This window comes from Chiloscyllium plagiosum, unplaced genomic scaffold, assembly GCF_037043375.1.
Source record: "Chiloscyllium plagiosum isolate Xiang-an unplaced genomic scaffold, Cpla_swu_hap1 HiC_scaffold_1, whole genome shotgun sequence".
Classification (NCBI taxonomy): domain Eukaryota; kingdom Metazoa; phylum Chordata; class Chondrichthyes; order Orectolobiformes; family Hemiscylliidae; genus Chiloscyllium; species Chiloscyllium plagiosum.
Window position 1 is genome coordinate 5,719,248 of NW_028270139.1, and position 27,199 is coordinate 5,746,446.

General features: G+C 46.0%; 1 protein-coding gene across 6 annotated transcripts in view; it reads right to left on the reverse strand.

Annotated features, from left to right (window-relative positions):
* The window catches only part of dclk2a (doublecortin-like kinase 2a), a 330,873-nt gene that overhangs the window by 271,678 nt on the left and 31,996 nt on the right, over positions 1 to 27,199 (reverse strand). The gene's annotated exons all lie outside the window — the stretch shown is intronic.

Consider the following 27,199-nt stretch of genomic DNA (forward strand, 5'->3'; position numbering starts at 1 on the left):
ACATCAGTAACTTGATACAATAAGAACTCTTTAGAAGAAAACTAGTGAAATACTCTAAAATGTGAAGCAGATTGATCTTTCTGTAGAATATAGCAGTTCATCCTCTTCATAAAGTCTGGCCAAAAATAGCTATGGGAATGGTCACAAGGTATAATTTACAAATGTTGTTTAAAAGGTTAAATTAATAACATGAATGACATCACAACAAACAGTTTAACCATGTGATGCTCGTTAAGTATATATTTGTTGAATAGCATGGAGGCCAGCTCAATGGAATACAGCTTATCCAGAGTACTTAACTCAGAACGTCATGTAGAAATCTGGCATTATGAGGGAAGAAGTGCTGTTCTGCTTTCACAAGACAGGAATGGTCTGAGACAAGGAGTGAGAAAGGGAGGCTGAAGCACTGAGGTCCAGAGTTCTGAATTAGCTGAGTAGGTCAGTGATTAATTACTCACCCCAGTAGTTTTCTTTTCTCAAAATTAGGATCAGGGAGATTGTCAGGTTAAACTGCTTAATACAACTAAAAATGATCACAGTGTGATTTTAGAACTTCATTTTTTTTTTGTTTTCCATCATGGGATGTGGAGATCACTGATTAAGTCACCATTTCTTACTTTCCCCCTGAGAAAGTGAACTGTCTTCTTAAACTGTTGTAGCCCATAGGGTACAGGGACACCTAAAATGCTGTTCAGGAGGGAGTTCAGGATTTTGACCCAACAGTGAAGTAACAGTTCCAGTCCAGGATGATGGGTGGCTTGGAGAGAACTTACAGGTGGTGTCCCCTTACATCTGTCACCCTTGTCCTTCCAGGAGTTAAAGGCTGCAAGTTTGGAATGAGCTGCTGAAGATGGACTGTACAGATGTCACACACTGCTGCCACTGTGCATCAGTGGTGAAGGAAACAAAGTTTAAATGATGGTGGATGTTAATTAAGAGCAAATGTTTGGTCCTTGACAGTATTAAGTTTGAGTGTTTTGGGGGGCTCCAAATTAGTGAGAAATGACGAGGTGGCAACTACCGTGGAGACTCAGCTCCAACAAGACATCAGTATTTCCTGGATACATGCTGAGACCTTCACTCTTGTGGCTCAAGCCATGCCTTCAGATCTGTTTGATGGGGACATCACTCTGGAAGTGGCAGAAATGACAGAGAATGGCATGTTAAACATGAAACTGGAGCGGTGGAGGATGAGGGCACAAGAAGCTACTGTCATAGCTTGGGGAGGAGGGCAAGGGGTGGAAACAAAAGCATGGGCCTAGGACAGACATGTTCAAAAGCTCTGCCCTTTGAGGCTCGGTCCATCAGCTTCCATCCAACGTCATCCTCCTCCGCCTGGCTGAATCTTTTCTCACGTTGAGCAACTTCCCCTTTAATTTCACTCACTTCTCCAAACAGAATAGGTCACTGAGTATCACCACCTCCCTTTTATTGCATATACAAAACATTCCTTGTTCCCGTCCAACTCAGGACATCCTTAATCTTTTCATGGAACAGTAATGACTGTAGTGGCACTGCTTACTGCAATTGCTCAAAACCAAAACCAAAACCTTCATCTGACTTCCAATTTCCATTTTCTCTCACCGTCACATGGACTTTCTCCCAGACGTTCCTTCCCTTCCATGATTTCTCCATTTCTGGGATAGGTTGTAAATGAATATTCATTGTAAGCCCTTTAATTCCCAAAGCTACCTCGACTACACATTCTCAAAACTTGCTTCCTAAGACTTAATTCCATTCCTCCAGTTTCTCCAACTCTGTTGCATCTATTCTGATACATCATCCTTAACTAAGGATTCTCCCCACAGTTGACTGGTTCTTCACAACGTCTATCCCCTTCCCCGAATTCTGGTCCCACCTTTTCCTTCCCTTGTCTTCATCTTGATACCCCAGGACATTCTATCGATCATAGTTCATCATTTTTGCCACCATGAAACACATCGTTCCCTCCTTTAACCTTCCACAGAAATGGTTCCCTCCACAATCTTCTAGTCCACTTCTCAGTTACCCTCAAAACCTCCAACTCTTTCATGTAAGCACAATAAATGAACACCTATCATTTCATATTCTTCCTTCTCACTGTCGGAGGCCACAAATACCCCTTCCAAGTGATCAGCAATTTACATGTACTTCTTTCATGTCTGCTGCTTAGAATACTGTCTAGCCTACACTGCGGAGACAAAATGCAGATTACACGATTGCTGCACAAAATATTACCATTCAGTCCTCAAGCGTGACCCTGAGCTTTCAGTTGCTGGTCATTTTAATTCTTCACTTCTCACCTTGAGTTGACCTCCGCCTCTTACAATGAGATTCAACATAAACTTGAGGAAGCGCACTTCATAGTTCAATTTTACGGTCTTCCAGACTCAACATGGAGTCCAACATTTTCAGAGCATAACCCTTCTCCCCAAATTGTTATTCTTTTTTACTTTTTCCACAGTTTTTAGTTTTATTCAGAGAGCTGCTGCTCCTTATTCTGCTGTTCCTGCCTCCTGCAGCCAGTATACAATTTCTTTATTTCTGCCATTTTCACTCGCTTTGGCTCTGTACTGAAAATAATTTTGTCATTTAATGTCACCTGACTTCCATCCTATCGCATATCTTTTTGTTTGTTTGTTTCCCATCCTCCCTTTCACAGGCTGAAAATCTATTACAGTCCTTAATTTATCTCAGTTCTCATGACATGACGTATCTGAGTCTACCCCGTTTCTCTTTCCACATATGCTGACTGACCGCCTGTGTATTTCCAGTATTTTGTGTTTTTAAGCTGACACAATTCATACTACTGATGCCAAACATCCGAAGTACAAACAGAAAATACTGGAAATACGCAGAAGGTTAGACAACATCTCTGGAGAGTAAAACAGCTAGTGAATGACAACTGAATGACATTTATGCAGAATGATGTAAGTATTCATTTCACATATTTTCTGAACAGGGTCCCATCGAAGTTTAACATGATCTCCTTGTTTTTCCTTCTTGTACATCTCAACTGGAATTCTGATACGTCGCTACCTTGCCAAAGGCCTACTCGAGCTGCTACACTTAGCAACGTAACCAGTTATATTGCTTTATTTCAGTATCTCCTTGCCACTCTACACCAGTTACTTAGCCTTCCGCAGTCACTTTCTTTTATCATTTATCAATATAGACCATCCCCTTCCTTTCCTAAATTTCACTTGTTAATTGTCTACCAAACCTCATACTGGTTTTATGCCTCCCACATTATTTGCTTTAGTCTGTATCATCTGCAGACTGAGCTCACGACTATTACTGTCAAGTGAACAATGAAGGCCAATCAGTTTGGAAATTGCAGCTCTCAGGACACACTGTCATTTTGCATAAGTACTCTGTGAACTCCCAGGACACATTAACGTCACTCTGTACAGGTAATCTGTGTTCATAACTACCAGCAATTCTCTCATACTTGACAGCTAGACAGGCCTGCAAAACACACAGGCCCTGGCATTTCTTTTATTCAGAGGGGATGAAGTAGCAGTAGAATAAATAACCCAGAACTCATTAATAGAAATAGTTAGATAAGTAATGCTCAACAGGGAGCCTAGAAGATTATTTTAGATTAGATTCCCTAAAGTGTGGAAACAGGTCCTTCAGCCCAACAAGTCCACAGTGGCCCTCTGAAGAGTGACCCACCCAGACCCATTTCCCTCTGACTAACGCACCTAACACTATGGGCAATTTAGCATGGCCAATTCACCTGACCTGCACATCTTTGAATTATGGGAGGAAACCAGCGCACCCAGAGGAAACTCACGCAGACACGGGAAGAATGTGCAAACTCACACAGATAGTCGCCCAAGGCTGGGATCGAACCTGGGTCCCTGGCTCTGTGAGGCAGAAGTGCTAACCACTGAGCCACTGTGCTGCCCAAAAGTAATGCAGAAGCACATGTTCCAGCTCTCCTGCATCTCAAAGTCTGGCTGGAGCTTGCACAGGAAAGGTGCACACAGCAGAACGATGATACTGTTGATTGTCAGTATTGCAGTTGGCTACAAGCAAAAATCAAATAAATGGAGTATCAGGGAAAAGACATGCCTTCGATATATGTAGGTGCAGGGTTGGGGGTCTTAACCGTGGATATCAACAGGAAGATACAGGCCATCTCTCCACGGGGTGAAGAGTCCCTCAAGAAATGCTCAAAGAGAACACAACAGTCATGTAGTAAGTTGTTCAATGATCTTATGTGTGATCAACATCATTAGTTGCGTACCACTGCTCCACAATTCCTCAGGCTGCTCAATATGTCACACATCCCATCACTCACTCATCAACAGTCCCTAGTCAGGTCATGTACATAAGATTCCATCTTACCAACACGCACAAACAAAATTTATTACTCTCCGCACCCACAGATTTTCAGTTCCAGCAGGCGCAGCACCAAGAATGTAGTACCCTTCACGTTATAAGTTTGCTCGCTGAGCTGGTAGGTTTGTCACGACGAGAGGTAACACCAGTGAGCCTCCAGACTGATGATGTTCGCTCACATGGTGATGAAACATCTGAAAACAAACCTGGCAGCTCAGTGAGCAAACTTACAACCTGAACCTCGACTTGAGATACTAATCTTCTCAAAACAATAGTACACTAATATCATTCATAGTCGTTCAAGTCTCTTGCAAGACAAGGTCACAATCAGTCACAGGGAACAGAGTCAAAAAGCCTTATACCTCTGAGAACTGTCAAGGAGGTGATAAATCACCAACTGTGATAAAGCCCATGGCACTTAATGATCAAAACAAAATGTTGAGTTTGTCCTGCCTATGCCCCTGCTCAACTCCTAGAGCATCCTTACCGCAATTTGGTATGCATGTCCCCTGGAAATATATTGCCATCACTTCACTGTCACTGAGTCAAAGTCCTGGAACTCTCTTCCTAACAGCAGTCTGGGAGTATCTGCAACAGATGGACTGCTGTGCTTCACAATTGGAGTTTGTCATGTTCTGATTTACTCAACCAGTTAGCGATGGGCAATAAGTACCGTGCACATGTTGCATGACAGAATGTTTTAAAATGTTAATGGCGGCACGGTGTGTGGTGAAAGGGTTAAAATTGTGTCCCAATACATGTGTGAATCTAACCGAAAATGGAAGGTGTCGCTTAGTCCCGTGTGAATCTTGTTATACACCTTCCCGTATGAATCTTCTTATCTGTATGTAACCAGAATGGAATGTGTTTTTTAGCCTTGCTCTGCTGTTCACATGAATGTTTATATCTGGAAAAGGGTATATCAGCTGGAGAAGTCTCCAGTTCGGTAGAGTCTGCTCCGGGGTTACGTTTAACCGCCGAGCGTGGGTTGTTGGCAACCGCTCTACAAGAACTGACGGCTCCCAGTTTTGGTAACATGTAGAGTGAGTATAAGCCAGACCCGTTGTAAGTACGAGACTGGTTGTGGGGACACTGCGGGGAATAAAACACTTATATTCTAGCAGACTCGCCTCTTGGCTGTTTGTTCTGTGTCAGACTACTTTCCTGCGAGCCTGGTCCTTGACCTTGAGAATTTTTTAAAACATTTTGGCGTAGCCGGCAGGATCAATCGCAATTGAGGAAAGATTTTGATACAGAACAATGTTTTGGAAAAAGGCTAAGAAACCAGAGGAACAAACTGTGGAGGTCCTGACCGTCCCGGGATGGCATGGGCCGTGGCATGGCGTGGCAGTTTGTTTGAGAAATGGTGGGGGGCGACCGGAGGACTGGGAGGCCGAGGGCGTAGGAACCCCAGGGTCGCTGCTGTCCACCCTTGAGAGGATCCCAGTCCTGCCGAAGAACCCATTGCCTGGGGTACAGCGGAGGATGTGGGCCTGTGCGGCGGCTTGTAGACAACAGTCAGACAAGCGCCAAAAAGCTGAAGCAGAATTAGCCCTCCTGAAACATGAGCAGGGACTCAGTTCGGGAGATGCCTCTATGTTGAGGCAGGAAATTATGAAGTTAAAAGCTGAATTGACAGCATTAACTGAACTAGCAGGACGAACTATTATGTATTTATCTGCTAAGAAACGGAAAGAGAAAAGGAAGGTCCCTCGAACCCCGGACCCGGTACAAGTACGGGCGTTTGTAGCCCAGTTAAATAACGGGGATCGGTGGGATATCGATCATTGGGATGGGAACATTTGGGGAGATTTAGATGATCAGTACGAAGAGGACCCACCCGTACTCCAAGCTAAACCAGTGGTTAGGAGAAAGCAGGTTCAGAGACGTCTCCCAGTGCAACGGGAGGTAATGTTAGATGAGGAAGGAAACCCTATACGGAATGAACAAGGGGAGGCAATTATGCATGAATTACCGCGGGCTCAGCCTCCCGCAGAATTCTCTGAATTAACGGAAGACTTCACTACCGATGAGGTGCTGTTTATCACCCAGAAAACCCGACGTAATCCTGGGGAGCCGTTAGAGCTATGGCTAATTCGGCTCCTCGAGGAAGGGGGGCAACAAGTGCAGGTAGACTATCAGGATGCTCCCAAGTTTGGTGGATTAGCAAAGGATGCTGCCATAGACCTGGGGTACCGCAACCAAGCCAAGGATATGGTAATAGATCGCAGTATGGGGACCCTATTTGGGATGTATGCCAGGGCAGTGGCCGAACAGTATCCCTTCCCGTCCGATTGGCCCCCCTTGGAAGGAACTTGGACAACGATTAAGGAAGGGGTTCAGAGGCTAACCCGTTTGTGTGTGCGGGATGCCCTGTTGCTGGGAGTGCTGGACGAGGTAGATAACACAAATGTTAGTAGACAGACTAGAGACCATCTAGTGAAGACTGCCCCCCCCCATTATAAACCACTGTTATTAACCATAATGTTGAGTGGACGGGGAGAAACCCTAGGAGATGCCCGTAGTATGATGAGGGAGATGGGTGGTTTGGGGGATTGGGGACCCACAACCCGTGCTTCTCAGGGGGGCACGGAGGGGCGTCGCCCTGAGGCTCGGGCAGGGGGAAAAGTAAACCCTAATCAAGGAAGTAACCAAGGCCCCTCACGGCGTGCTTTGTGGCAAGCTTTGATACGGGCGCAGGTCCCAGCATCGGAGATTGATGGCCTACCTACACCGGAATTAAAAGACTTATGCAGACGAAAGGGACTGAAGGTGTCCCGGGTAGAGACGGAGTCCCGACCCACTATGGAAGACCTAGTGGAATTACTAACACAAAAATGTCAGACACGGGGTCCGGTTGTTAATGAGCCTCGAAGGGGTAGAACTTCCACTTCCCAGCGGTGGGAATCCTCGGAGGACGAGGAGGAGGAGGAGGTACGGCCTCCCCTCCGAGAGTGTTATAAAGTGGATAGGCGTGGCCGGAAACCTAGTAAGAAAGGCAAGAACAAAGAAGGGCGAGGCAAACGTCTTTACCCAGTGCTGTCTGGGGAAGATGAATGGGAGGAACAATAGGAATCGGGCCAAGCCCCAAGGGTTTGCCCACGAACGAGCCAATGGTCAGCAGACGACATTCGACCTCATGTATCATTGACTATCTATTGGCGCAAATCCGTCCAAACCGTTATGGCTCTAGTGGACACAGGGGCGGAGGCCACCTTAATCTATGGGACGCCCCATAAGTTTAAAGGAACCCCAGTCACGCTGGTTGGGCTGGGAGGTAATCTGATTGAAGGAAGAACAGTACAATTGCCCCTAAAGATAGGTACAATGCCCATTAAAACTTATTCAATTATCATTACACCGGTTAGAGAATGGATCCTGGGAATGGACATTCTGGCCGGTTTAACACTTCACCTCCAACAAGGGAAGTTTGAATTTGGAATCACGAAAATGGCTTTGCGCTGTAGGACGGTGTTAGTGGGAAAGGTTAAGATGGACCCCTTCCCCATCCCGATCGCCGATCGCGAAATAAGTCTTAGACAGTATAGGATTCCCGGCGGACATAAAGAAATATCCGCCACAATTAAGGATTATTTGGAAGCGGGAGTGCTTAGGACATGCACCACGGCGTGGAATAACCCCTTATGGCCCGTACATAAAGCCGATGGGTCATGGCGGATGACGGTAGATTATCGGCAACTAAACCGTCACACTCCGGCCTTGACGGCAGCGGTCCCGGATGCCGTCACTATTACAGGACGAATCCAACATCATCCAGGGGTGTGGTACGGAGTAATTGATTTGGCTAATGCCTTCTTCACAATTCCTATTCCCGAAGATAGGCAGGAACAGTTCGCATTCACTTGGGAGGGTAGACAATTCACGTTCACACGACTGCCCCAAGGATATCTGCATAGCCCTACTATCTGCCACCGGATAGTTGCAGAACACTTGGCTGCCTTTAAAGTGCCTGACGAAGTGATGATCTCGCACTATATTGACGATATGATGATACAGGGGACAAGTCAGAAGCAGGTTCAGGAATTGCTGGACCAACTGGTTCAACATATGCGAGGATATGGGTGGGAGATCAACCCAGCCAAAATCCAGGGTCCCTCACAAACGGTAAAATTCTTAGGAATCGTGTGGAACAAGGGGGAAAGGGAAATCACTGCGAAAGCTAAAAATAAGATTCAGGTCTTTGCCGTCCCTCACACCCAGAAGGACGTGCAGCAATTTATTGGGTTATTCGGATTCTGGAGACAGCATATTCCCCATTTAGGACAAATTTTAAAACCTTTGTATCGAGTTACGAGGAAAAAGGCAGCGTTCGAATGGACGGAGGTCCATCAAACTGCATTTGAAATGGCCAAGCAAGCGATACAGCAAGCTGTATCCTTGGGAAAGATACAGTCAGGACCTGTAGAACTGCAAGTCTCAGCACAGGGGGATTATGCCAATTGGAGCTTATGGCAAAAACAGGAAAGGACCCGTAAGCCACTGGGATTTTGGTCTCGAAAATTACCCCCGGCAGGGGAACGGTATACCCCCTTTGAGAAACAGTTATTAGCATGCTACTGGGGCTTGGTGGAAACCGAAGCCCTGACCATTGGACATGAAGTGATCATGAGAACAGTTATCCCTATTCTTCCGTGGGTACTTAGTGACCCCACTACCCACCGAATAGGAACTGCCCAAGAGAGCAGCATCATTAAATGGAAATGGTATGTGTCGGAGAGAGTGCGGACTGGACAGAAAGGAGTGTCAGTCCTACATGAGCAAGTGGCGGAGGCCCCTGAGGAAGGGGAAAAACGGTTTGAGGTGATTGAATACAAGGAATCACCCGTTAAGATGGGAAAACGGTATGATGAACTGACCCCGGATGAACAAGCCACGGCTTGGTTCGTAGATGGGTCAGCCCAATGGAAAGCGGGACAGCGTAGATGGAAAGCTGCCGCCTTTAACCCAAAACAAGGCACCACCCTAGAAGAATTAGGGGAGGGAAAAAGTAGTCAGTGGGCAGAATTAAAGGCAGTGCATATGGTAGTCATGCAAGCAGGGGTCATGGGAGTTTGTTTGTTCTCTGACTCGTGGTCAGTGGTTAACGGCATGACACAATGGATGCCAACTTGGCAGGCCAATCAGTGGATGATCCAGAATAGGGAAGTGTGGGGTAAACAGTTATGGGAAGATATATGGGAGAAAGCTCAATACCTGGTCATATACATCACCCACGTAGATGCCCATACCTCTCGAAATGATGTGGAAGCTCTACATAACCGATATGTGGATGGTATCGTCCGAACCATGATGGTGCAAAGGGGCACCTCAGTGGACCTAGCTAGATGGGCACACCTTAAGGCTGGGCACTGGGGAGTGCAAGGAACCTTGCACTGGGCTCGAGACCGAGGAATAGATCTTATGGTAGATGATGTTAAGACTGCAGTAAACCAGTGTGAGCAGTGTCAACATCAGCGGCAGGGAGTGCCCCAACACATGATGGGACATATCCATCGGGGGGATGGTCCGGGACAGAGCTGGCAAATGGACTTTGTGGGTCCCTTACCCTCCTCACAAGGATGTAACCACATATGTACAGCTGTGGACACTATGTCTGGGGTTTTGGTAGCCCATCCCTGTCGTCACAACAATCAACAGGCTACCTTGCGATGTTTAGATTTGATTGAACAATTTTATGGATTGCCCATACAGGTCCAGAGTGACAATGGCTCCCATTTCACAGGAAGGGCGGTAAAGCAGTGGTGTCACGATAACCACGTGGAATGGGTTTATCATGTACCCTATCACCCACAAGCTGCGGGACTTATAGAACGAATGAATGGGCTTCTGAAGTCCTCACTACGAAAAGCAGGAGGTTGCAATGACTTAACGGGTTGGAGGAAGCAACTAATTCGGGTGGTGAAACAAATTAATAACCGCCCATTAGGAAATGGGGTAACACCCTTGAATAGGATGATACGAGTATGTGATACCCCAAAGACTCAGCCTATTAAAATGTGGAAGTTCGCTGAGGAAGCTGATATTCCCGTAAGGGCCACGCCGGCTTCGGCTGGACTGGACCTACGAGCACTAACTGCCCAGACTTTGATCCAACAGAAACCTACGGTGATTAAGACCGGGTTAGGGTTGATTTGTCCCCCTGGAACCTATGGGCATATCCTCCCGCGGTCGGGACTGTCACTAAAGGGGATTGATGTGATGGCAGGCGTAATTGACGCAGACTACCAAGGGGAGTTGGGGGTGATCCTGGTCAACATCACCGCTGAACCTTACGTGATACAGAAGGGGGACAGAATAGCGCAATTGGTCATTAAGCCATGTAACCTTACAACGGTGGAAGAGATGGGAGCTCCCGTTACGGTTACTGAGCGTGGGACGGGGGGATTTGGGTCTACTGACACTAAGGGGGCCAAGGTATGGGTGCACCAGACGACCGGCCCCCCCAGGCCGGCCGAAATCATAGCACAGGGGAAGGACAGTCTGGTCACCATTATGTACCCCGGAGACCCGACCTGGGCAAACGTCCCGGCGAACCAGTGCTACTTACGTGAGACCTAAATAATGTTGTAATTGCTATGCACCCGCAGGCTGACCCTCCGCCTTGAACATGGGGTGGTCATGGGGATTGCGACTCCTATTGGCGATGTTCGCGATCGGATGGCCACTCCAGGGCATCGGTATCACGGCCTGGACGCTGGTACCGGTCGCCCGCCATGAGGTGCGGTGGGAGGCCAGTAGCCAGCGACGGACGCAGGACAATTTTACATGTGAACCCGGTCAGCAGTGCGTTGTTCTGACTCTCACCAGCGACTGTCAATTGTACACGTGTGCACAGTGCTACATGCGCCGGGATGGGGAAAAATATGACATATCGTTCATACCGCCTAATTGCACCCTGGTGGTAAATGCCCAAGTCAAGACGTGTTTGTGGGACCGACGCACCCAGACATGCGGGACAACGGGGACCCATTGGAGCGTCACAGCTCGGGGGGAAGATCTGTGGCTGCGCAATGCCACCGATATTCGGAATCGTCATCGATTCATGTGGTTAATAATGGTACTGCCCTCGACGAACGCCCCGTCTGAGGCGTTATTAAACCCCACGCGGGGCGGGCCAGCACCGAAGAGGGGTGCCACGGGGGGCGTGCGGTCGCATCGAACACAGTTGGCCCCTATTATGTCAACTTGTCAACAGATGGCCCGGGCGGTACTGCACACTGATGTTCATTGGCGGGTACAGTTGCCCCTCATACCCGAGTGTCATACCAAGAGGCGGCGACGAGCGTGGTACGACACCCTGCTGGGAGGCGCAGGAACTGTTATGGGTATCTCGAATGCCATTGACTCTGAGGTAACCCGTACTAAATTATCTAACACGGGACAGGCCACCTCACAAGGACTACATACTATTGGAAGGTGGATGCCATCCGTAATGATGACTCAAGGAGAGACAGCTGAAATAATGATACGATCTCTGCAATGGGAACTGGATGTCTGGGGCGCCACTCAGGAACTGTTTGAGAACATTACGGCTCAGTTAAATTGGACTGCCTGTCATATTCAAATGTTGCATGCTCAAATACAGAAAGAACGCTTTTTGCGTGTGGTAACATCCCCCAATGTACAGGCGTGGAGGGGAATATGGAATGTATCTGAGAAATTGTGGATGATAACCCATCCAGAGCGAACATGGTGTAACGCAACTATGTGTAACGGATACTTTGTTACCATGAATGTAACCCACACTGTTACGGTCTGTCGATATTATGTATTACCAGTGATTACATCTTCTGGATATTATTTTCTGAAGACAAGGGGACAGTGGTTTAGCCCAGATACCAATATTACCTATGATCTGTCCGCTTGTGAACAGACTGATCAGGGGAAAACTTGCCTACTGATGGACAGGTATCGGGACCCTTGCTTGACTAAGGGAACGGCCCTGTGCGAATGGACTGTTGAGGCTCCAAGGGACATGATGTGGCAGATTGGGCCACACACGCTCTGTGTGGCTACCAATAATCCACATCCTATGCTTCCCTCAGCACCGTTCTCGGGATGCCTCTCAAATGTCTATCAGTGGCACTGGCAGAATCACACCTATTTGTTGACCACTTATAGCAGTGCTCGCCACTTTACCAAGGTGCAGTGGAAAGTGCTGAGGAATCCCTGGAACATTTCCCTGGATCGGTTTAAGCGAGCATTGGACCGATCCGAGGAGCTTAAGCAGATATTACGAAAGCATCAAACCAATGTCACCAAGGTTACGGTGTCTACCTTTATACATGGACAGGAGGTAGTACATGCTGCCCGTGTAGTGGACGTGGAGTCAGCTCATCATTGGTGGGACATATTGAGTGGTATGTCCTCCACTGCGGGGACATTCCTGTTCCCACCCTTGTCGATCCTGGTAGCGGTCCTGGTGATTTTAACATGCTGTAATGTCCTGACTTGCTTGTATATTTGGCGTGTACGTAGGCGCTTGTTAGAAAGAATACATATGGGCATAATGTAACACATGTATTGGGTCAAGCAGTGGAATGTGGTGTAAAATTATGTCCCAATACATGTGTGAATCATTATGCAACACATGTATTGGGCCAAGCAGTGGAATGTGGTGAAAGGGTTAAAATTGTGTCCCAATACATGTGTGAATCTAACCGAAAATGGAAGGTGTCGCTTAGTCCCGTGTGAATCTTGTTATACACCTTCCCGTATGAATCTTCTTATCTGTATGTAACCAGAATGGAATGTGTTTTTTAGCCTTGCTCTGCTGTTCACATGAATGTTTATATCTGGAAAAGGGTATATCAGCTGGAGAAGTCTCCAGTTCGGTAGAGTCTGCTCCGGGGTTACGTTTAACCGCCGAGCGTGGGTTGTTGGCAACCGCTCTACAAGAACTGACGGCTCCCAGTTTTGGTAACATGTAGAGTGAGTATAAGCCAGACCCGTTGTAAGTACGAGACTGGTTGTGGGGACACTGCGGGGAATAAAACACTTATATTCTAGCAGACTCGCCTCTTGGCTGTTTGTTCTGTGTCAGACTACTTTCCTGCGAGCCTGGTCCTTGACCTTGAGAATTTTTTAAAACACGGTGGCTCTGTGGTTAGCACTGCTGCCTCACAGCACCGGGGACCCGGGTTCAATTCCACCTTCGGGCGACTGTCTGTGTGGAGTTTGCACATTCTCCACATGTCTGCGTGGGTTTCCTCCGGGTGCTCCGGTTTCCTCCCGCAGTCCAAAGATGTGCAGGTCAGGTGGATTGGCCATGCTAAATTGCCCAGAGTGTTAGGTGCAGTAGTCAGAGGGAAATGGGGCTGGGCAGGTTACTCTTCGGAGGGTCAGTGTGGGCTTGTTGGGCCGAAGGGCCTATTTTCACACTGTAGGGAATCTAATCTAATCTAAAAAGTCGATGTTACCACTATTAGCAGTTCATTGGGTACCCATTCTTTTTGAATACATTGTATGGGTGATTTTCCTCTGCTCTGCATAGTTCCTCTGTGCTGCAGTGTGTTGACTCGTTGAAATAATGTTCTGATGCAGCTTCATTTGTGGGTGTTGGGATGATTGCTCTGTAGTTCAATATTTGGTCAGTATGTGTTGTTTTCCTGTATACGCTGGTTTGAAGTTCCCCATTGGCTGTTCGCTCTACTGCGACATCTAGGAATGGCAGTTTGTTGTTGTTTTCCTCCTCTTCAAAAAGAATGGGTACCCAATGAAAACACTCCACCGATATCTCAGCAACAAACCCAAACGAGCAGACAAAACATGTCCAGAAACCCTAGCCACTCTCCCCTACATCAAAGACATCTCGGAAATGACTGCCAGACTACTCAGACCCCTTGGCATCATGGTAGCCCACCAACACAATAAATCAGCAGGTAATGAACTTGAAAGACCCGATACAGACAAGGAGGAAAACTAATGTCATTTACAAAATACCGTGCAAGAACTGTAACAAACACTACATCGGACAAACAGACTGAAAACTAGTCACCATGATACATGAACATGATACAGGCCCACTGAAGATGTTACCTAGGAGGGTGACAAAACATCTGGAAATGAACCTTCCAGCTCAGCGAGCAAACCTACATCCATAGAAACAGACCTTCGGTCCAACCAGTCCATGCTGACCATATTCCAAAGCTAAACTAGTCCCACCTGCCTGCACTTGGCCCATAACCCTCCAAACCTTTCCAAATAACAAACTTGACCAAATGACTTTTAAACAGTGCATCTGTACCTGCATCCACGAGTTTCTCTGCAAGTTCATTCCACACACAAACCACTCTGTGCAAAAAAAATTGCCCACATGTCCTTTTTTAAAATCTTTCTCCTCTCACCTAAAAAATACACCCCTTTGTTTCAAACTCCCTCATCATAGGGAAAAGGAGCAATTAAGACAAATGTGCAAAATGCTTTCTTAACCACCCTGTCTACCTGTGATACTAATTTCAAAGAATTATGTACCTGAGTCCTTAGTCCTCTGTTTGACAACACTACCCAGGACCCTACTATTAAGTCTTGTCCTTGTTTGTTCTACCAAAATGCAATACCTCACATTTATCCAAATTAAACTTCAACTGCCACTCATCAGTCCATTGACCCAACTGATCAAGATCTCTTTATAATCTTAGGTAACATTCTTCACTGACGACTTTACCACCAATGTTGGTGTCATCTGCAAACTGACTCACCATGCCTCCTATATTCTCATCCAAATCAGTTGTATAAATGACCAACAAAAGTGGACCCAGTACCGATCCCTGTGGAACACAAGCCTCCAATCCAGAAAACAACCCTCCACCATCATCCTCTGTTTCCTACAGTTAAGCTAATTTTTTGTTCAACTGGCTCACCCTGAATCCCATGTGATCTAACTTAGTCAACTACACCAGAATCTTGTCAAAGGCTTTATTGAAGTCCAAGTAAACAAATGTCAACTGCACTGCCCTCAATTGTTTTGGTTATTTCACTTTAAAAATACTCAACTCAACCAAAAGTTATGAGGCATGATTTTCCTCGCATGAAACCATGCTGATTATCCCTAATCAATCCTTGCCTTTCCAAATAGATGGAAATCCTATCTGTCAGAATCACCTCCAACAACTTACCTACCACCGATGTCAGTCTTAGAAGTCTATAATTCCCAGGCTTCTCCTTACAGCCTTTCTTAACCAATGGCACAACATTAGCTACACTCCAGTCCTCCAGTGTTTCTGCTGGGGGCCCTGCAATTTCCTCCCTAATTTTCCACATCCTGGAATACACTTGATCAGGTCCTGGAGATTTATTTACCTTTATGTTTCTAAGACCTCCAGCACTTCGTCTTCTATACTGTGAACAATTTTCAATACATCAATATTAAATTTCCCTGAATTTTCTAGCCTCTATTCCTTTATCGACTGATGCAAAATATTTATTTAATACCTCTCATCTCTGGAGGTTCAACACAACGATGATCTTGTTGATCTTTAACGGGTCCTACTCTCTCTCTCACCAGTTGCTCTCCTGATCTTAATGTATTTGTAGAATCTTTTTGAATTATCTTTAGGCATTGAAAATTACCAAATCTCCAGGCTCCCAGATTGTCTAAATTGTAAAGACTTGGAAGAAGCAATTGCAGAGTCAGTAGTCACTGGTTACAATTTTCTAAAATTTTCTAAATTAATGGATTGGAAATTTGCCACTAACCAGGAATATGAGAGAAAGTTGACATACAAACCAATTACGAGAAAGTGAGGACTGCAGATGCTGGAGATCAGAGCTGAAAATGTGTTGCTGGAAAAGCACAGCAGGTCTGGCAGCATCCAAGGAGCAGGAGAATCGACATTTCGGGAATGAGCCCTTCTTCAAGAATGAGGAAAGTGTGCCAAGCAGGCTAAGATAAAAGGTAGGGAGGAGGGACTTGGGGAGGGGCATTGGAAATGCGATAGATGGAAGGAGGTTAAGGTGAGTGTGAGAAGGTGAGGGTGATAGGCCGGAGTGGGGGTGGGAGCGGAGAGGTCAGGAAGAAGATTGCAGGTTAGGAAGGTGGTGCTGAGTTTGAGGGTTGGGACTGAGACAAGGTGGGGGGAGGGGAAATGAGGAAACCCCTATCAGCGTTCCAAAAAGACCACTCCCTCCGTGACTCCCTCATCAGGTCCACACCCCCCACCAACCCAACCTCCACTCCTGGCACCTTCCCCTGCAACCGCAAGAAATGCAAAACTTGCGCCCACACCTTCCCCCCTCACTTCCCTCCAAGGCCCCAAGGGATCCTTCCATATCCGTCACAAATTCACCTGCACCTCCACACACATCATTTACTGCATCCGCTGCACCCGATATGGCCTCCTCTATATTGGGGTGACAGGCCGCCTACTTGGGGAACGTTTCAGAGAACACCTCTGGGACACCCGCACCAACCAACCCAACCGCCCCGTGGCTCAACACTTCAACTCCCCCTCCCACTCCACCAAGGACATGCAGGTCCTTGGACTCCTCCATCGCCAGACCATACCAACACGACAGCTGGAGGAAGAGCGCCTCATCTTCCGCCTAGGAACCCTCCAACCACAAGGGATGAACTCAGATTTCTCCAGTTTCCTCATTTCCCCTCCCCCCACCTTGTCTCAGTCCCAACCCTCGAACTCAGCACCACCTTCCTAACCTGCAATCTTCTTCCTGACCTCTCCGCGCCCACCCCCACTCCGGCCTATCACCCTCACCTTATCACCCTCACCTTAACCTCTTTCCACCTATCGCATTTCCAACGCCCCTCCCCCAAGTCCCTCCTCCCTACCTTTTATCTTAGCCTGCTGGACACACATTCCTCATTCCTGAAGAAGGGCTCATGCCCGAAACGTCGATTCTCCTGCTCCTTGGATGCTGCCTGACCTGCTGCGCTTTTCCAGCAACACATTTTCAGCTCATACAAACCAATTAGCAGTAATTGGAAAATGCTGGCATGTATCATTAAGGAGGTTTTAACTCTGTACTTAGAGAATCACAGTACGAACAGACAGAATCAAAATGATTTTATGATAGATAAGTGTCACATTTGACAAATTGATTACAGTTTTTCAAGCATGCAACTAATAAGCTGAATGAATGGAGCCACTGGATGCACTACCTTTAGAATTTTCACAAGGTACCACACAAAAGGCAAAATACACAAAGTAAGGCTCATGGGTTGTGGTAACGTACCAGTAAGGAAGAAGGATGGGTTGATAATAGAAAGCAGAAAGTTGGGATAAGCAGAATGTTGTTCAAGTTGACAGGCTTTCACAAGCAGAATGCCTCTAGGATCAGTACTGGCGCCTCAGATATTTACAAAGCATATTAAACACTGGAAAAACAATTACAAAGTAAAGATCATGTCTTCTTGTTTTCTGTATTTTTAATTAAGGCCTGAAATGAGAAAAGGACGGTTTTAAAAACCAAGTATTACAGAAAGGGTCGCTGCACTTTTAAAAGGAGTTACTGACACTCATTGTTAATGTTACTTATACTGTCTGTAACTGCTGTTACACTGCCCAATAAAACTGGTTTTGCCGAATCACATTTTATTTTGCTCAAAAATTGCATGAGTCCATGTAAAACTCTAAAACTATGCAGAGGGTTTATCAGTCTGACATAGCATTGGGACACAGACAGACTTCCCACCTATTGTTTTCAAAGCTGAGCTATCTTGAGAATGTAAGTTTAAAGAAGTTCTGGGATTCACATATCAAAGAACAGAAACCAGTATACTGTATCCCTTTCCTACAACAGAAGTAAGGCTCACTGGTTTATAATTACCTGAGTCATCTCTACTGCCCTTCTTGAACAAGGGCACATTTGCAATCCTCCAATCCTCTGGTATCAAGCCTGTAGACAATGACGACTCAAATATCAAAGCCAAAGGCTCTGCTATCTCCTCCCTAGCTTCCCAGAGAATCCTCGGATAAATCCCCTCCGGCCCAGGGGACTTGTCTACTTTCACTCCTTCTAGAATTGATAACACCTGTTCGTAACTAACCTCAATCCTTTCTAGTCTAATATCTCGTACCTCATTCTTCTCCTCTACAATATTCTCCTTTTCCTGAGTGAAGACCGATTAGAAATGTTCGTTTAGCACTTCTCCGCTCTCCACAGGGTCCACACTCATCCCACTTCTGTATTTGACTGGCCCTATTCCTACTCTAATCATCCTTTTATTCCTCACATACCTATAGAAAGCTTTAGGGTTCTCTTTTATTCTATTTGCTAAAGACTGTTCGTGTCCTCTCTTTGCTCTTCTTAACTCTCTCTTTAAATCCTTCCTAGCTGATCTGTAACTCTCCATCGCCTCATCTGAACCATCTTGCCTCATCAACACATAAGCCTCCTTCTTCTTTGTAACAAGAGATGCAATTTCCATTGTAAACCACGGTTCCCTTACCGTATCACTTCCTCCCTGCCTGACAGGGACATACCTATCGAGGACGCGCAATAACTGTTCCTTAAACCAGCTCCACATTTCCATTGTCTGCATCCCCTGCATCTTGCTTCCCCATTCTATGCATCCTAATTCTTGCCTAATTGCAATATAATTGCCCTTGTTCCATTGATAACTCTTGACTTGTGGCACGTACCTATCCTTTCCATCACTAAACTAAACATAACCGAATTATGGTCACTCTCTCCAAAGTGTTCACCTGCAATGAAATCAAACACCCGGCCTGGTTCATTACCAATCACCAGATCCAGTGTGGCCTCCCCTCTTGTCGGCCCTTCGACATACTGTGTCAGGAAACCCTCCTGTAAACATTGGACAAAAACTGATCCATACAATGTACTAGAGTTATAGCATTTCCAGTCAATGTTGGGGGAGTTAAAGTCCCCATAATGACCACACTGTTCCTTTCACTCCTACCCAGAATAATTTTGCTAATCATCTCTTCCATCTCCCTGGAATTCTGCTGATGCCTATAAAAAACTCCAAGTAGTGTGACCTCTCCTCTCCTGTTTCTAACCTCAGCCCACAATACCTCAGTAGACGAGTCCTCATTAAAAGTTCTCTCAGCCACCGTTATACTATCCTTGACTAACAAGGCCACACCTTCCCCTCTTTTACCGCCTTGTCTGTTCTTAATGAAAGTTCTAAACCCTGGAACCTGCAACATCCATTCCTCACCCTGCACTATCCATGTCTCCGAAATGGCCACAACATCCAAGTCCCAGGTACGTATCCAGGCTGCAAGCTCACCTACCTTATTGTGGATACTCTGGGGTTGAAGTAGACACACTTCAAACCACTTCGCTGTCTGACAGCACATTCCTGTGACCCTGAAATCCTGTCCCTGTCCTCCCTACTCTCATCCTCCTGTGCCCTGGAACTACACCTCAGGTTCCCATCCCCCTGCTGAGCTAGTTTAAACCCACCCGAACAGCACCAGCAAATTTCCCACCCAGGATATTAGTATCCCTCTGGTTCAAGTGAAGACCATCCTGTTTGTACAGGTCCCACCTTCCCCAGAATGAGCCCCACTTATCCAAGAACCTGAAACCCTCCCTCCTGCACCATCCCTGCAGCCACGTGTTCAGCTGATATCTCTCCCTATTCCTTGCCTCACTATCACGTGGTACGGGTAACAAACCAGAGATAACAACTCTGTTTGTTTTAGCTCTCAGCTTCCACCCTAGCTCCCTGAAATCCTGCTTTACATCCCTATCCCTCTTTCTCCTCTGTCATTGGTACCTAAGTGGACAACGACTTGAGGCTGGTCACCCTCTCCCTTCAGGACCCCAAAGATACGATCCGAGACATCACAGACCCTGGCACCTGGGAGGCAACACACCAACCGCGAATCTCGTTCGTTCCCAACAAACCTTCTATCTGAGTCTCTAACTATCGAGTCCCCAATGACTAACACACTCCTCCTTTCCCTCCTTCATTCTTGTGCAACAGGGACAGGCTCTGTGCCAGAGACCTGAGCCCCACTGCTTGCCCCTGGTAAGTCGTCCCACTCAACAGTATCTAAAACGGTATACATGTTTTTCAGGGGAACGACCACAGGGGATCCCTCCACTGACTGTCTTTTCCCCTTTCGAACAGTCACCCAGCTTTCTTCGTGCCGAGGAGTAACTACCTCCCTGTAACTCTTATCTATCACAGCCTCTGCCTCCCAAATGATCCGAAGTTCATCCAGCTCCCGCTCCAGTTCCCTAACACAGTCTTGGAAGAGCGGGAGTTGGGTGCATTTCCTGCAGATGTACTTGGATGGGACACTAATGGCATCCCTCACCTCAAAAATCATGCAGGAGGAACATTCCTCTCCCTGCACTGCCAACCCTGCTAGTCCCCTTATCAGAAAGTAAAAACAAAGAGACGCTTACCTGATATGTCCCTGGTCTTTAATGATAGAGGAGGTGGTTGGGTGGGAGGCCCTACACAGGTAGGGTCTCGGGTTGAGAAAACACCGACTTATACATCTGGACGGAAATAAAAATAAGTAGTCCCTCCTTTCCCCAAAACCCCTGCTCTCTGACTTCAAATATAAAAGCTCAAATCAGTGATTCACCGCTCCCGTTAGGCCCTTGGTACAAGCTCCCACCCTTCGGGTTGCTGCTGCCACTGACAAACAGAAATGGAGGACTCCCGTGCTCGTTGGACCCCATTGGCTATAAACTCTATGAGCATGATCTTAACCTCCACAACCACCTGATGAAGGAGCGGTGCTCTGAAAGCTAGTGCTTCCAAATAAATCTGTTGGACGATAATCGGTGTTGTGTGATTTTTAACTTTGCCCAATAAATGTTCCACAGTGACACCATCGAGGGTGGCAGCATTCAATCCTGGACTATGTCTACAATCAAAGAAACATCCGTGCACTCTCTGACCACATTTCCCTCCGCTCTAATCCCCATCCCATCCCTTCCACCATTGCAGCTGAGCCGGTCGCAGTGCCACATGTTTGATTCTAACTACATTCTTCCGATAAACCATCGACTTCACCAGTGTCCAAAATGAAAAACTGGGTCGTGAGTGAAATAAGCCCAGGAGCTCCTGGACTATCTGCCAGGTCTTTCCATACTGTCTAGCAGTTAGCCAACCTGCCTCTATCTACACGGTACTAATCTGCAGAGTCAAGAGTGTGGTGCTGGAAAAGCACAGCAGGTCAGGCAGTATCCGAGGAGCAGGAGAATTGACTTTTCGGGCAAAAGTGTTTCATTCCCAAAACATCGATTCTCGTGCTCCTGAGCTGCTGCCTGACCTGCTGTGCTTTTCCAGCACCTCACTCTTGACTCTAATCTCTAGCATCTGCAGTCCTCACTTTCACCTCCTTAACCTGCAGTGTAATCACTTTGATAAACATACTATCCACGTAGTTCTCAGTCTTCTACAGCACTGAGTTCCACAGATTAACCATCGTCTGAACAAAGAAATTCCTCCTCATCTCAATTCTAAAGGGTTTCCCAAGACTCTGCATCTGTACCCTCAGGTCCCAATCCCTCCTACTAGTGGAAACATCTTCTCCATTCTATCCAGGCACCTGCGTACTCTAAGTTTCACTAAGATCCCCCATATCCTTCTAAATTCCATTGAGTAAAGACTCAAGAATCTACAACTGCTCCTTATATAACAAGCCCTTCACCCAGGATTATGCTTCTGAATTTCCCTGGACTCCCTCCAAGGCCAGAGCATCATTCCTTAGTCACCTGGACAAAAACTGCTCACAATATTCCAAATGCATTTCTGATCAGAGCTTTATTCAGCCTCAGCAGACCTCTGCTGTCATGATCTTGAAATGAATGCTAACGTTGCATTTGCTTTCTGAACCGCCAACTGAACCTACATGTTAACCTTAAGAGAATCCCACACAAGGACACCCAAGTCCCTTTTTGCTTCAGACTGTCAAAGCCTTTTGTTGTTTAGAAAATAGTCTATGCCTCCATTCGTCCTACCAAAGTGCATAACCTCACACTTTCCTTCTGCCATTTCTTTGTCCACTCTCCTAGCTGTCCAAGTCCTTCTGCAGTCTCCTCATCTCGTCAACACTACCTGTACCTTATTGTCATCTACAAACTTAGCAACAATTCCTTCAGTTCCTTCGTCCTGATCATTAGTGTACATCATGAATAGTTCTGGTCCCATCACGGACCCTAGCAGAACTCCACTAGTCACCAGCTGCCATTCTGAAAAAGAGCCCTACAATCCCCACCCTCTGCCTTCTGCTTGTCAGGCAATCATTTATCTATGCCAGTACCTTACCCCTATCACAATAGGGTTTTATTTAATTGAGCAGCCTCCTGGGCGGCACCTTGTCAAAGACATTGTGGAACTCCAAATAGATCACATCCACCATCTCTCCTTGTCTCACTTGCTCATTACTTCCTCAAAAGAATTCTAAAAAAATTGTCAGGCATGGCTGCCCCTTGATGAAGCCATACTGAGTCAGCCGTATTTTACCTTCCACTTACAAGTAGCCTGCAATCTCATCCTTAATAATGGACCATTCCCAACAACTAAGGCCAGGCTAATAGGCCTACAGTTTCCTTTCTTAGATTAGCCATTTTTCATCCTCTGGGAACATCCTTCACTCCAATGATTTCTGAAAGATCACCACCAATGCTTCCGCAATCTGCTCAGTTATCTCCTTCAGAACTCTGTGCTATAGTCCGTCTGATCTGGGTGATTTCATCCACCTTCAGACCTTTCAGATTCCCCAGCACCTTCTCTTTCATGATGGCTACTACACTCACTTCTGCCTCTTGACTCACGTGAAGTTTTGGTATTCTACTGGAGTCTTTCATTGTGAAAACTGATGCAAAGTACCTATTCAGTTCCTCTGCCATCACTACTTCTCCAAACTCATTTCCCAGACGTCAATGTTCACTTTTGCCTCTCGCTTATCTTTTAGCTATCTAAAAATCTCCTGCAATTTTCTTTGATGTTACAAGCTAGCTTATTCTCATGTTTCATCTTCTTCCCTCTTATTGGGTTTTTAGTTCTCTGCTGTTTTTATTTTGAAGGTTTCTCAATCCTCTGACTTCCTATTCATCTTCATCACATTGTATGCCTTAGTTTTTGCTTTTGCTGTCCGTGACTTCCCTCATCAGCCTTGTCCTCCCTTTAGTATGTTTCTTCTTCCTTGGGATGCATTTCTGCTGTGCCTCCCAAATTACCTCAGAAACCCTTGCTGTTTCTGCTCCATGATCTTCCCTGCTAAGCTCCCCATCTAATCAACTCTGGCCAGCTCCCCCTCATATCTTTGTAGTTACCTTTACTCAATTGTTAAACCGTTATGTCTGATTCCAGCTTCTCCCTCTCAACAGGGTGAATTTGATTATACTATCTGTATGATCTATTGTCTATATATTACCTATATCACTTCCTGTTATCAATTTAATTTCATTTTGTACTGACAAGGCACCTCTGCTCCCTTTGCCCATCTGCCTTTCTTTTAATAGCGTGCGTCTTCTTGGATGTAAAATTCCCAGCCCTAATCCCCTTGCAGACATGTCTCTGTGTTCCCCACAACATCTTTCCAGCCAATTTCAATCTGCGCTACAAGGTCATTTAGAGTCACAGAGCTATACAGCATGGAAACAGACTCTTCAGTCCAACCCATCCATGCCAACCAGATATCCTAAATAAATCATGTCCCATGATTCCATACACGCATCACCTTTTCAGCGTGAAAGCCCTTAGGTCCCTTTGAATCTTTCCCCACTCACCTTCAACCTATGCTCTCAAGTTTTAGATCCCCCTACCCCAGGGAAAGGCCTTGTTTATTCACCCTGTTTATTTTATAAACCTCTATAGGGATTTGTGTACTGCGTGCATTGAAGTACACCCTCAGTCCTGCATTGACCCACCCCTTCTCATTTGTCCCCTCATCTCCTGTGACCGAGAATAGATTCCTGACCCTTTCCAATATTCTCTGCCCTGCTATTCATTTTAGAAACTTTAATTACCTTGGATGAGCCTCCCCCACTCCAACCTTTTCTTTAAATTTCCATGCACTGAACTCCCTAGCTGCTCATATTCCCTCAGCAGAACCTCTTGCCTCTCTCCCAATAACACTGGTACGTACGTGGCCCTCAATAACTGTATCTTTCACCTCCCTTGTCATGTTCCTCTGCAGCCCAGATGAGATATCCTGAAGCCAGGCACTAGGTAGGTAACACGGGCCTTCAGGACTCTCTATCCTGGCGTCAGAGAACAGTGTCTATTCCCCTAACTACCTTATTACTGATTATAACTACATCAGTCTTTTCTCTTCCCTCTTGAATGGCTCCCTGTACCATCTTGCAAAACTATCTGCAATTCACCACCATCCCCTCAAGTGACAGGCAACAGTCTTTCAGCAGGCATAAGGGTGGCACTGCATTGGAAATATGAACTGCATTCATAGAATGCACAAAGGTAAAGAGTTCATTGTGTATTGTAGGATTAGGATGTTATGCTAAGCACCTGTTGATGACTGTAGAATTCTGGTCAAGTGGACACTATGCTGGGATATTGCAATGGATGGGAAAGTGGAAAATAATGAAGAAATTATACACCTTTCCTGCAGGCCGCTCATCACCTCTCACCCACTCCATGATCCCTCTGGGTTGCCTTTTATTTTTTACCTGCTGACCTTTCTCACCAACACTTCCTCTTTACTCCTCCTTTCCACTCTCAACCTCTCCAACTCACCACTTCCCTCCCTCCCCAGCACTTCTGCTCATTGTTTCTCTCCCACCTGCAGACCCTCCTCCCCCAGCTCCCAGACACAGCCTCATCCCTAACTGCCAACCCTCTTGCTTGCCACCATCCTCACTCACCTCGCTCCCACTTGCCCTCCTCTTGCTCATTATCTCTCTGATTCACCACACCCTTCCTGGTGCTTTTGCTCAGCGCTTCTCTCTCACTCACTGGGTCACTCATTCATTCTCTCTGAGAAAGAGATACAGAGAAAAGGAAAGAGGCAGAAAATACAAAAACGTAAACACACGTACCAACAGATTCAAGAACAGCTTCTTCCCCACTGTTATTAGATTTCCGAATGGACCTCTCAAATTTCTAAAATCTAATGCTGACCTTGCTCTTTGTGCACCTTCTCTACAGTCACAACATTACATTCTTCACTCTGTTCCATTACCCGAATGCACTTCGTATGGTATGATCAGGAGAGCGGCAGGAGGGAGGGGAGGGAAAAGAGCGGGGGGAGAGAAGAGTGGGGAAGGGGAGCAAGGTGAAGGAGAGCAGGGGGAAGGGAGAGAGAGCAGGGGGAAGGGAGAGAGAGCAGGGGGAAGGGAGAGAGAGCAGGGGAAAGGGAGAGAGAGCAGGGGGAAGGGAGAGAGAGCAGGGGGAAGGGAGAGAGAGCAGGGGGGAGGAGAGAGAGAGAGAGAGAGAGAGAGAGAGAGAAAGAAAGAAAGAGAGAGAGAAAGAAAGAGAGAGAGAAAGAAAGAGAGAGAGAAAGAAAGAGAGAAAGAGAGAAAGAGAGAAAGAGAGAAAGAAAGAGAGAAAGAGAGAAAGAGAGAAAGAGAGAAAGAGAGAAAGAAAGAATTTGGTACTATGATGCATGTAATTACAAATGTATAATAAGTGCTTTGAGTAAACAACTGCTTGCTGTAATCATACTAGAATTGTAAAGCGTGATACTGTAATTGAGTTCTTCAAGTGACTTGTGAACTCAGTAAAAATGCATAGCCATATAATCATATGGAATTAAACCACGCAATTTAATAGTGCCCACATGTTGGATTGTGTAACATGACCTTGTTAAAGACAAAGATCTGATCTTGGATATAACAACTGATGACTGCTTGAAATAACAAGGCAGAATACTGATGTTTGTAAATGTGTCTGTGCTAAACTAAACTGTTAAAAGAGCAGTGAGCCTTCAGCAGTTTCTCCACCCAGACAGGTTCAGGGTGAAACCTGGAGACAGCAGTATCTCCGACTGACACAACTCAAACTTTGAAGGAAAGCAATCGCATGGAAAGCACAACGAGAGTGAATCCATCAGGTACATTCAGAGAGAGTGGGGAATGGATTAAGAATTGTGTCAAAGGCAAAATGCAAGGAAGAAGTTGAAGTTTGGAGAAGGCAATGTGTGAGATCAGATCGGTCTCTTCCCAATTCCACTGTCCACCTAAACGTACTACCACACTGCATCAATGCTGAAGTAGCACTCATGTTCTCTGGTATAGTTTATGACTGACATGCCATTCATCACACAGCAGTAAATTAACATGAAAATTTCAGATAGTCAGGATATTGCTTTTTTGTTACCAAAACACTTCATAATGACAACAGGTCGACTAAAGGGTCAAAGTACCACCCTTCACAGAAGCCTTGGGAATGAATCTACACCTTGCAGGAATTACTTACTCCTTCGTGCCTTTGAGAACTTCTGCAAAGCCCTGAAAACTGAAGCTACTAATGCAATGGTCCTCCCCATTTCTAATATAATCAGATTCAAAAGTCTGATTTTCTTTACCATCAATGGTCATTTGTTAGCGAGATTGGAATTGTCTATAGAGAGGGAAATAGCTGATAATTGCTCACATCTTGTAAAGTTTGAAACTGGAAGCAGGTGCTCAGTATGAATTGCTGAGTCCTGGCTGATGAAAGAGTTGCTTGATGCTGTCAGTGGGGGGGGGGGGGGTTATGACAGCATTTCACCATTCAAATCACATCGCCATTTCTTCCTTCGGTTGTTCTTTCTCTTCCCGAGTAGGCATTTAAAAGCCATCTTAGAGAATGGAAACAAAACATTGCTTTTCTGAATTCTCTCTTAACAAGAATATTCTAAGTCAGCGCAGTTAAACTCCCAGAACTGAGCTAACTGCTGTGAACTTTAGCCACACTTCTGTAATTCTTTTTTAATTTCAAAAATATGCTTTA